Here is a 12,097-nt window from a genome sequence, read left to right on the forward strand (position 1 = left end):
TATGTACACGCACCTCCAGGCTAGTGCGGGGAGCGGGAACAGGACGAGTCGGACTGGGTTGACGCACTTCCGGGTCCGCACGAGAGACAGGAGCTGGAAACCCAGGGCTATGGAGGCGCACAGTCGGTCTCGATCTTACCTCCTGCACAACCCGTCTTGGCTGGATGGAACTAGTAGCCCTGTACGAGCGGGGTGCTCGTACAGGGCAGACTGGGCTGTGCAGGGGCCTGATGGTAGCCGTGCGTAGAGCGGGAGTTGGGTAGCCTGGTCCTCGGAGGCGTACCGGCGACCAGATGCGCTGCGCAGGCATCCTCCTACCAGGCTGGATGCCCGCTCTAGCACGGCACCTGCGAGGGGCTGGAATAACGCGCACCGGACTGTGCGTTCGTATGGGTGAGATAGTGCGCTCCTCAGCGAAACATAGCGCTCTCCACCCCATACGCTCCTACATATAACCACGGGTAGCTGGCTTCCGGCTCTTCTTACGCCTAGCCAAACTACCCGTGTGCCCCCCCAAAATGTTTTGTTGGGGGTGCCTCTCGTGCTTCTCCTTCAGCGTGTCCATGGCCTCGTACCACCACCTCTCTGCCTTGGCTGCCTCAATTTCCCACTGCAGGCGGCGATAATCCCCAGCCTGATGCCAAGGTCCGGCCCCGTCCAGAACTTCCTCCCAGGTCCACTTCTCTCTTTTGTCCAATTTGAAATTCCTCTGCTCCTTCCTCTGCTGCTTGGTCCTGGAATGGTGGGTGATTCTGTCACGGTTGTCGTCGGTGAAGGAGGACCAATACGCAGCAGGTACGTGTATGCTCATCTTGATTTTTATTAACTACAAAAATGAACATACAAAATAACAAAACGAACGAACAACTACAAACAGTCTGGTAAAGCATACGGCTTACACACAGAACAATCACCCACAAATCACACACACAAACACACCCTAATATATGGGACTCTCAATCAAAGGCAGATAGACAACACTTGCCTTCAACTGAGAGTCCCAACCCCAATTAACCAAACATAGAAACACACACACCAGACTAACCATAGAATACAAACACATAGACCATCAACCAAAAACCCGGAAATACTAAATCAAACACCCTTTACACAAACACACCACCCCGAACCACATAAAACAAATACCCTCTGCCACGTCCTGACCAAACTACAAAAACAATTAACCTTATACTGGCCAGGACGTGACACAGGCAGGCTAATTCTCACAATCACTCTCACAATCACAACTGACCTGCACTTTAAATCTGGTCATAATGGAACTGAAAGCTTGGCAGAAATTCTCCTGTATGTATCAGCTCGTTATTAGGAATTAGTAATGTTTCTGGAGAGAGCATGTGAAGTTAGAACGTGCCTTCAGAATTCCATAGTTCTACAGTATGGAGCTTATTGGTGCGGGTTATTAGTTGTCTCAGACAATTTATGGAATTCATTTAAATCAATCTGAGGAATTCAGATCCTCATGTAAAATAATAATTCTCAAATTCTTACACGACACATTTGTCGTTTCTTAGCGTCCATGTGCTTTTATGGAAGTCTACTACATAATGTCAATATTACCAGACACAGCCATGATACAGCAGTAGAAAACACATCAATCACACAAAGTAAAACAATATATTTGGTTGGAACAACTATTCCAGTACATTTTATCATCAACACACCAAACCGATGTGTAGCCTACATAGCAACAGCAGTAAGATTTTATTTTGTCACAAGCAATTCAGCTAGTCCACCGCATACTTGAAGGTGCTGAAGAGCAATAAATCATTTTCTCCCTTTCTTTTGAAAACAATGACCGTTTGAGTTTTGAATTGGAATATTGAAGAGGAACTCGGCGTCGGTTTCGAACGCAGAATTGACCGTATTGTGGCTGAAGTTCCTCAACATCCCTCTCCTTCCCCATCAGGTGTAAAGCATGTTGATACACGTATAGCTATACATACAGTGCCTTGGGGGGAACAGAAGACTAAATTGATTGGGAAACAAGGAATTGAGAGTGCAGGAACCATGGTAAGAAGTAGCCATCATCTCAACAGTGTTATTAGTGGATGCTACTGTTACTGTTTTGACTTCAATCACACTGTACTCTGCCAGAGGGAACGAGAGCTATGTGATTGAGAAAAAAGGATGTCAAAGTACTGGTTTAGGTACATGAAATAACCAGAGCAAAAAACATGCCCTTATTCTTAAATAGGGTCAATGGCCTTGAAAATCATTATTTTCTTTATTTTAAAAAAGTATGAAAATCATATGATTTTTTTATCAAAGAGTGCATTGGGTTCGATTTGAAGTTCAACGTAATTCTAACAGCATACCATCTGTTCTGTGTTTGGGCACCTTAGACAGGATTTAGCATCTTTCCAGCCAAGCTTGCTAGCATTATACTCACTCAACTGGATTCCACTTCCTGCTATTTACTATTGAGTACAGTAGTCCTCGGTCACTGTCAAAATGTTCAAATAGCTTTGACAGCATAGTATTAGTATACATACACTAATGATATATTGTCACACATACGCATTTCTTTCTGACTTGGAAGTGAAACAAAATAGCATCAATGGGATTAACACTTGTTAAGTCATCTAGAGCTAGATCCTTTCAAACGGTACCCTGGATCAACTCATTTGTATAAACAGACATATTATGCAAACAGATATACGCAGTGGCAATTCAGAGAATACAAGCACATGTTCCAGTCTCTACTCCAACTCCACCCCCTGTACTGCCCTTTTCTTTGACTCCACTTCAGCGAGGCCAAACAGAAGTCTAACAGCCATTGGCCACAATTTGTTTCTGAGCCACTGTGTCCAATCAGGAGATTTGCTCCTGTGTTTTAACAGCGAAATTGAAGGAGGGAATATAGGTTGAGGATGGGAATTCTGTGTGTGTGTGTGTGTTTCTGTGTGTGTGTGTGTGTGTGTGTGTGTGTGTGTGTGTGTGTGTGTGTGTGTGTGTGTGTGTGTGTGTGTGTGTGTGTGTGTTTCTGTGTATTAAGGGGATTGAGGTGAACTCTTGGCCTGTGGCGGGACCCCAATCCCCCTTGACAACCTTTCACCTTGGCGCCGTGCTATGAGTGTCTGCCAAGGGTGACTGAAAGTCCACTGACAGACACAGGGTAGATAATATAAACAGATTTACTCCCACCCCCTCCTATTCTCCACTCTCTCACCTGATGGTTCTTCTGTCTTATAGGCCACAACTCTCCTTTTCCTCCCTCATTTATTTTCCTGCTCTAGTACTCGTTTATTACTCCTTTTATCTCTTCATCTTTCCTACTCATCTCTCTCTCTCTCTAGCTCTTTCTCTCTCTAGCTCTTTCTCTCTCTTTCTCTCTCTAGCTCTTTCTCTCTCTTTCTCTCTCTAGCTCTTTCTCTCTCTTTCTCTCTCTTTCTCTCTCTAGCTCTTTCTCTCTCTAGCTCTTTCTCTCTCTTTCTCTTTCTCTTTCTAGCTCTTTGTCTCTCTAGCTCTTACTCTCTCTTTCTCTTTCTCTAGCTCTTACTCTTTCTTTCTCTCTCTCTAGCTCTTTCTCTTTCTTTCTCTCTAGCTCTTTCTCTTTCTTTCTCTCTCTCTAGCTCTTTCTCTTTCTTTCTCTCTCTCTAGCTCTTTCTCTTTCTTTCTCTCTCTCTAGCTCTTTCTCTCTAACTCTTTCTCTCTCTCTAGCTCTTTCTCTCTCTCTAGCTCTTTCTCTCTCTCCCTCTCTAGCCCTTTCTCTCTCTCTCTCTCTCTCTCTCTCTCTCTCTAGCTCTTTCTCTAGCTCTCTCCCTCTAGCTCTTTCTCTCTCTCTCTCTCTCTAGCTCTCTCTCTATAGCTCTTTCTCTTTCTTTCTCTCTCTAGCTCTTTCTCTCTCCCTCTAGCTCTTTCTCTCTCTCTCTCTCTAGCTCTTTCTCTCTCTTTCTCTCTCTCTTTCTCTCTTTCTCTCTCTCTAGTTCTTTCTCTCCCTCTCCCTCTCCCTCTCTCTCTCTCTCTCTCTCTCTCTCTCTCTCTCTCTCTCTCTCTCTCTCTCTCTCTCTCTCTCTCTCTCTCTCTCTCTCTCTCTCTCTCTCTCTCTCTCTCTCTCTCTCTTTCTCTCTCTTTAGTTAGGGATGAGTTTCAGGTAGAGTAGGGATGGAGGCAGATGTGTCGTGGAAGGTGTTGATGTTCAGTAATGAGCTGCTCTTAGGGATGTATCTGACCTGTTTTGTGCTCCATGCCATGCTCCAGTGCTCTCCATCCAGGTGTGACCAAGTATGGGGTACACAGAGGGTGAACCGGGGTCCACTGGAGGTCAGATGGAGCTCTGGGTGAGGTGTGTGTGTGTACTGAGTGAATGACTGAGTGAGTTAGTGTGTGTGTGTGTGTGTTTGCGTGTGTGGGTATTGAGTGACATTATATTCACACTAATTGGTGTCAGTGGTTCTAAACCTGTTTTTGTACTGTGGATATTGTGGTATTACTTGTTTTCAGTATAGGGGTTTTCTTTAGCAGTTTCAAATCATACAGTTGGCATGTTGTTTGTTATAGCCTACCTGCTTTTTGTTTAGCCAAATGGTATGTGGTCTTGCCGTTATGCTATTGGTGTTCCAATAGTTGTTTTTCCATCAGGGCAAACCTTTAGCATCATTCTTAATTTTGACTCCATAATCACAGGAGATTGGTGGCACCTTAATTGGGGAGGACGAGCTAGTGGTAATGGCTGGAGCAGAACAAGTGAAACGGTATCAAATACATCAGACACATGGTTTCTAGGTGTTTGATGCCATTCCATTTGCATTATGGGGATATCAATTGTCTGACTAGTGCCTACATGTCGACTGCATGAACTTTACAACAACCACGGGATCAAAGGTCATGAAGTTTCTACTGCAGTCGACTTTTCTACAGTTGCTCCTCACCAGCTGCAACTTGCAGCCATTGCCTGCATTGTAGACTATACAGTGGATATGCACAAATGAACGTGATATTTGAGGCTCTCTCTCCCCAATTTATAGTACCATGCACACACATATATTTACAGTGTGTGAGTGTGTGATATGGGGGTTGGAGACACGTTTATTTCGATATTACAAAGAACAACTTTTGTTAACAACGCAACAGTGCCATGTTGCACTGAGCCTTGCTGTTTGAAAGCCACATCAATGTGCAACTTTCAGCTGTAGCAGATGCACCTCCCCCGACATCACTCCTCGACTTTCATCAGCAGTCGGTTGTTTCAGCCTTACCACTCAAACAAGCCCACTGTTCGAACTATTTGAATGATTGCAAAACGCACAATGATTAACAGGCGTCGTAAATTTAGAACAATAAAGTTACACGATCAAATGTTTTGTCTCTCCGAGATCCTAATGAATGAAATGACGGTATAACCAAACGAACACTGAAGCGAAATAAATGAACCTGCCCATATCTCCAACCCCAATAGCACAAGTATCACGCCAAAGTAACCTACACTAGAAATAGTACCATTACATTACACATGAGTCACTGGACGAAGGAGTCGTCTGAAGGAGGGAGGTTTGCTGAGATCCCAGACGTGCTAATTAGCTATCTAGCATGCTCTGAACACCTGTGTATAAGTGTAACTCAGGAAGTGTAGTGTCGTTGGATGGAGGCACCCATAGCTGTATGGCTCTGTGCAAAACCTCTACAGTCAGTGTATCGTTTTCTATTTGAAGGATTGAAGATAAAGGCCGTATGTTTTCAAAAACCATATCGCAAGCGAAGACTATTGAAGTTTCGAAACCTTAAAACACAGCGTAGGGTTTGAAGTTCACATGAGGCAGTCGTGGGTGAAACTAATGGCTGAGAACTGTAGGGAGAAGGCAGAATGTCGCCTAGAGTTCTCAAGAGCTAGTTATTTGTTACAGCGCGTGCATGGTCAGTGTAAAAGGCGCGAAATGCTTCAGCTGGCTGGCTGATTGAACTGCATATTTCAGCACATTTGAGGGCAATTGAACAAATTCAAATCCAGAGCTAAGAAATTATAGTTTAACAGCGTAGATGTTGTATAGTTGCTTAATTATCTGCTACCAGATGAAAGTAAACAAATAGTTTTCCTATACATCAATCTAGTTTAGGCCATGCCCATGAACATGGTGGTAGGCCTAAAGGCTAGCTACACTAGTGGTGATAGGCCTAAAGGCTAGCTATAGGCCTATGAAAGCCATAACATAACACGTTTTTTTGTTGATGCCAGCAGTAGATGGTAGATATGCAGATATTGGAATTGTGTTACTGCTATGTAGACCTATTCTGTTCTGTAATACCAAGTGCCACTGCCAAACCTGAAATTCCCATGGGAACAAAGTTATTCAATAGGCTACATTGAGCCAGGTACTGTTTAGATTGTTCCTCACATCATACCATTGTGTTGCCCACATCACCAAGGCATGACCTCAGGGAAAACATAACGGCTTGGGTTTTAAACATTTTCTTCACCCCATCACACTGGCGTCAGTTCAACCATGTCACCTCCCGATCACTCCAAAGGAACGTGATTTATGAATAGTGCAGAAAACATGCATGAGGATACTTGTTTGTAACAAACTGATAATGCAGGTGGTAGTGAGTTCACACGTCTTTTATAAAGATTGTTATAGCTAGCCCCTCCAATATGAATGTTTTCACTCTAGCCAAAACATGTGATGAATGCATGTCTTACTGTGGGAGTTCTCTCACTTCTACAAGCTTTGTTCAAGTCCCCTTCACCACTTTGTAAAGGGCTGCCATGTGCTTCATTGTCTTCTTAACAATCGTAAATTTGAACCATAATCTCCCGTCACAACATTGCAGATAAAAGATAATTATCTCCTTTTGTGAGGTGCCTTCAGGCTCCTTTGGCCGGCCTAGCAGACAACATGCCTAAACCCTCATCATCCCACACACAACCGATGACTGCAGCGAGTCAGCCTGCCTGCTTGATGCGAGAAACGTCAACCTACGAAGTAAAACGCTCTAGATGTTTGTGTGTGTACGTGTGGGTGTGTGTGTGAGGCTGTGTGTGCACGTGTGGGTGTGTGTGTGAGGCAGTGGAGGCCGGTGACTTAAAAATGGAGGAGGATGGGAGACCCACAGTATAGGCGCGGAGACGACAAAGTGTGTTTCAAAAATCAACAAAGACTCATTATTTTAATCTAAAGCATTTAATAAAGACATTTATAGTACAATATTATGGGGAATGGGAATGAGAGGGCTACTTACACAGTGTTGGAAAGAGATCACAGCAGTGATTGAATGAGGGTATGAGGCATGAGTTGAGGTATTCAGAGACTTGACCAGTGCAGGACAGGATTTGACTGGGAAGACAAAAATCTATAACAAAACCCACTACACAGTTAGACAAAAGAGCCAAGAATGACTTAGTCCAAGCAAGGAGTAAAATCAGTGATGTGTAATAATATGATTGTATTTGTGTATGTGATTGACACTACATACAGTAATGAGAGAAAATTGATAGGGGTACTCACAGTGCTTGTAGAGGAAACATTCAATGTGCCAGTGGATGAGCGGGCATATGAGACGTGGCTTCAGTTCATGTAATGACAGAGTTGACAATGGTAGTGGAGTGACGTGGTCATCACCTCTTAATCAGGAAACAGGGTGGGACTTAGCTGTAAATATAAATAGAAACGAGTTTCTCCATGAAGTCTAACAAAAACTGCGTATCTCGCCCACTTGACACATCAAGGTCGCCCAAGAAACATTCCAGAATAAAGCCCTGATCATCTACATAACTGACAGTAATTGACAACTGCAAGCAGACTGGTGGCAGCATAGGTCCCAGAGCAGTGGGGCAATTTCTACGCCCTAGGGCCTGGAGTTTTTCCTTACATGTTAACCTAACTAGGAAAACTCTGGATCCTTTAAGGCATGACAGTGATTAATCAGTTGTGAAAAGGTTTCATATGGGCTATGATGGGACCGGTTTTTCTAACCAGGTCAAATGGTTTAAAAAAACTCCTGAGAAAAACTCCTGGCCCAGGTGGGGATGAAACCCCTGTCAAACTGCAGCTACTGTCACGAATCCCACCGAAGGTGGCTCCCCTGCCTGCTCGGGCGGCGCTCGGCGGTCGTCGTCACCGACCTACTAGCCGCCGCTGATCCCTTTTTCCTTTTCGTTTGGTATGTCTTATTGTTTGCACCTGTTCCTCATTTGGGTCTTTTGATTTTGGTTATTTAAGCCTGGTTAGCCCGCCCAGTTTTGTGCGGGATTATTTAGCGTCAGGTTGTGTTTTTGTATTTGGATGTGCTGGCGATCAACTGCTGTTATATTTTATGTATGCTGTGCATCTGTTCTGGGCACGTTGCATTTTTTCCACGCCGTTTGTGTTGGCGACGATCGTGTTGTGTTTTGTTTAAATAAACACCAAGTTCCTTACCTCTGCTCTCTGCGCCTGACTCCTACCACCACTCATAGCAACGACTGACAGAATCCCGCACCAACTATGGAGTCAGCAGGAGCAGCCTCCCCTCCTCTCCCATCGAAGGAGGAACGGGTCCTCCATCATACCACCATCCTCCACCGAATCGGCTCAGCGATGGACCAGATGATGGAGAGGATGGACCGATGGGAGAGGAGTGGCCTCCCTACTGCATCCCCAGCACCACTTCCCCCTCCTGCATCTACCCCTCCACCGACGTCCGGACCCGGAGCCCTACGCCTGGCTCTCCACAGGGAGTACGATGGAGCGGCGGCTGGGTGCCAGGGGTTCCTGCTACAGTTGGAGTTGTACCTGGCTACCATTCGTCCGACTCCCTCGGGAGAGGAGAGCGTAAGCGTCCTCGTCTCCTGCTTAACGGGACGTGCCCTGGAGTGGGCCAACGCAGTGTGGTATGGCCCAGACTCGGCAAGGGATCACTACCCCGAGTTCACCCGCCGTTTCCGGGCCATGTTCGACCACCCAGCAGAAGGCCGGGCGGCGGGTGAACGGCTGTTCCACCTGCGGCAGGAGACGAGGAGCGCACAGGACTTTGCTCTGGAGTTCCGGACCTTGGCTGCTGGAGCGGGGTGGAACGACAGGGCCCTGATGGACCACTATCGGTGTAGCCTCCGGGAGGACGTCCGCCGTGAGCTAGCCTGTCGGGACACTACCCTCTCACTAGATGAACTAATCGACATGTCCATTCGTCTCGACGACCTGCTGGCTGCGCGCGGGCGTCCAGACAGGGCCCTGTTGGTTCCACCTCCAGGTCCTCCAGCTCCCATCCCTATGGAGCTAGGGGGGGCCGCGTCCAGGGGAACCGGAGGAGGAGGCTCCTCTTGTACCCAGTGTGGTCGGAGAGGACACACTACCGACCGGTGCTGGGGGAGCTCCTCTGGGAATCGGGATGGCAGGCGGAGCACTCCTCGTTCACCTCAGGTGAGTAAGCACCAACCTCACCCAGAGCTCCCTGTTGGTCACATGTTCGTTTTAGTAACTTTCCCCTTGTTTTCTCCCTCTTTCCAGCATAAGGCGCTAGTCGATTCAGGTGCAGCTGGAAACTTTATGGATCGTGTGCTCGCATTAAGGCTAGGGATTCCCCTGGTGTCGTTGGCCCAACCTTTCCCCGTGCACTCCTTAGATAGCCGACCATTAGGGTCAGGACTGGTCAGGGAGGCCACGGTGCCACTGGACATGGTAACGCAGGGGGATCATGGGGAACGGATTAGTCTCTTCCTCATTGATTCTCCTGCGTTTCCGGTGGTGCTGGGGATTCCCTGGCTGGCCAATCACAATCCCAATATTTCGTGGAGACAGGGGGCTCTCAGAGGGTGGTCAGAGGAGTGCTCAGGCAGGTGTAAGGGAGTTTCCATCGGTGCGACGACGGTGGAGAGTCCAGACCAGGTTTCCACTGTGCGCATTCCCTCAGAATATGCCGATTTGGCTATCGCCTTCTGTAAAAAGAGGGCGACCCGATTACCACCTCATCGACGAGGGGATTGCGTGATAAATCTCCAGGTAAACGCTGCACTTCCCAGGAGTCACGTGTACCCATTGTCACAGGAGGAGACGTTGGCTATGGAGACATATGTCACGGAATCTCTGAGACAGGGGTACATTCGGCCCTCCATGTCACCCGTCTCCTCGAGTTTCTTTTTCGTGAAGAAAAAGGATGGAGGGTTGCGTCCGTGCATTGATTATCGAGGTCTAAATTCCATCACAGTAGGGTTCAGTTACCCACTACCTCTCATCGCTACGGCGGTGGAATCATTTCACGGTGTGCATTTTTTCACGAAACTGGACCTCAGGAGCGCTTACAATCTGGTGCGTATCCGGGGAGGAGACGAGTGGAAAACCGCATTCAGTACCACATCGGGCCACTATGAGTACCTCGTCATGCCGTATGGGTTAAAGAATGCTCCAGCCGTCTTTCAATCCTTTGTTGACGAGATTCTCAGGGACCTGCACGGGCAGGGGGTGGTGGTGTATATTGACGACATCCTGATTTATTCCGCCACCCGCGCCGCGCATGTCTCCCTGGTGCACAAGGTGCTTGGGCGACTGCTGGAGAATGACCTGTACGTCAAGGCTGAGAAATGTGAGTTTTTCAAACGAGCCGTTTCCTTCCTGGGGTATCGCATTTCCACCTCGGGGGTGGTGATGGAGGATGACCGCGTTAAAGCCGTGCTATCACAGCGCTCGGGCACGCCACCCAAACTCCGCCCGTGCGCTTCTTTTCTAGGAAGCTAGGGCCGGCGGAGCAGAACTATCACGTGGGGGACAGGGAGTTGTTAGCTGTGGTCAAGGCTCTGAAGGTGTGGAGACATTGGCTTGAGGGGGCTAAGCACCCTTTCCTCATCTGGACTGACCACCGTAATCTCGAGTACATCCGGGCAGCTAGGAGACTGAATCCGCGTCAGGCCAGGTGGGCCATGTTCTTTACCCGTTTCCGGTTCACGATCTCTTATCGGCCAGGTTCACAGAACACGAAGGCCGACGCACTGTCCCGCCTATATGACACCGAGGAGAGGGCCATCGATCCGGCTCCCATCATTCCAGCATCGTGCTTGGTAGCTCCGGTGGTATGGTAGTTGGACGCGGAGATCGAGCGGGCGTTACGGTCGGAACCTGCACCATCGCAGTGTCCGGCAGGTGTTCAGTACGTACCGCTTGGTCTCCGTGATCGATTGATTCGATGGGCCCATAATCTCCCCTCTTCGGGTCACCCTGGGATCGAGAGGACAGTGCGGAACCTGAGGGGGAAGTACTGGTAGCCCACCTTGTGTAAGGACGTGCGGTTTTATGTTTCCTCCTGCTCGGTGTGCGCTCAGAGCAAGGCTCCTCGACACCTGCCTAGAGGGAAATTACACCCCCTCCCCGTTCCACAGCAGCCGTGGTCACACTTGTCAGTGGACTTCCTCACTGACCTTCCCGTATCTCAGGGGAACACCACTATCCTGGTCGTTGTGGATCGGTTCTCGAAGTCCTGTCGTCTCATCCCGTTGCCCGGTCTCCCTACGGCTCTGCAGACTGCGGAGGCCCTGTTTACCCATGTCTTCTGGCACTACAGGGTGCCCGAGGACATCGTTTCTGATCGGGGTCCCCAGTTCACGTCCAGAGTTTGGAGGGCGTTCATGGAACGTTTGGGGGTCTCGGTCAGCCTGACCTCGGGTTTCTACCCCGAGAGTAATGGGCAGGTGGAGAGGGTGAACCAAGAGGTGGGTAGGTTTCTAAGGACGTTTTGCCAGGACCGGCCCAGAGAATGGGCGAGATATGTGCCATGGGCAGAAATAGCCCAAAATTCTCTACTTCACTCATCAACCAACATGTCACCGTTCCAGTGCGTGTTGGGCTACCAGCCGGTCCTGGCTCCATGGCACCAGAGCCAGACCGAGGCTCCTGCGGTGGAGGATTGGGTGCAGCGCTCGAAGGACACTTGGAGAGCCGTCCAAGACGCACTCACAAAGGCGAGTGGACGGCAGAAGAAGAGCGCTGACCAGCACCGCAGTGAGACCCCTGTGTTTGCACCGGGGATCGAGTCTGGCTCTCGGCTAGAAACCTGCCCCTCCGCTTGCCCTGCCGGAAGCTGGGCCCGCAGTGTGTAGGGCCGTTTAAAGTCCTGAGGAGGATAAAAGAGGTGTGTTACCGGTTACAACTTCCATCTTACTACCGTATTAACC

Source organism: Salmo salar, chromosome 17 (assembly GCF_965601325.2).
Source record: "Salmo salar chromosome 17, fSalSal1, whole genome shotgun sequence".
Classification (NCBI taxonomy): Eukaryota; Metazoa; Chordata; class Actinopteri; order Salmoniformes; family Salmonidae; genus Salmo; species Salmo salar.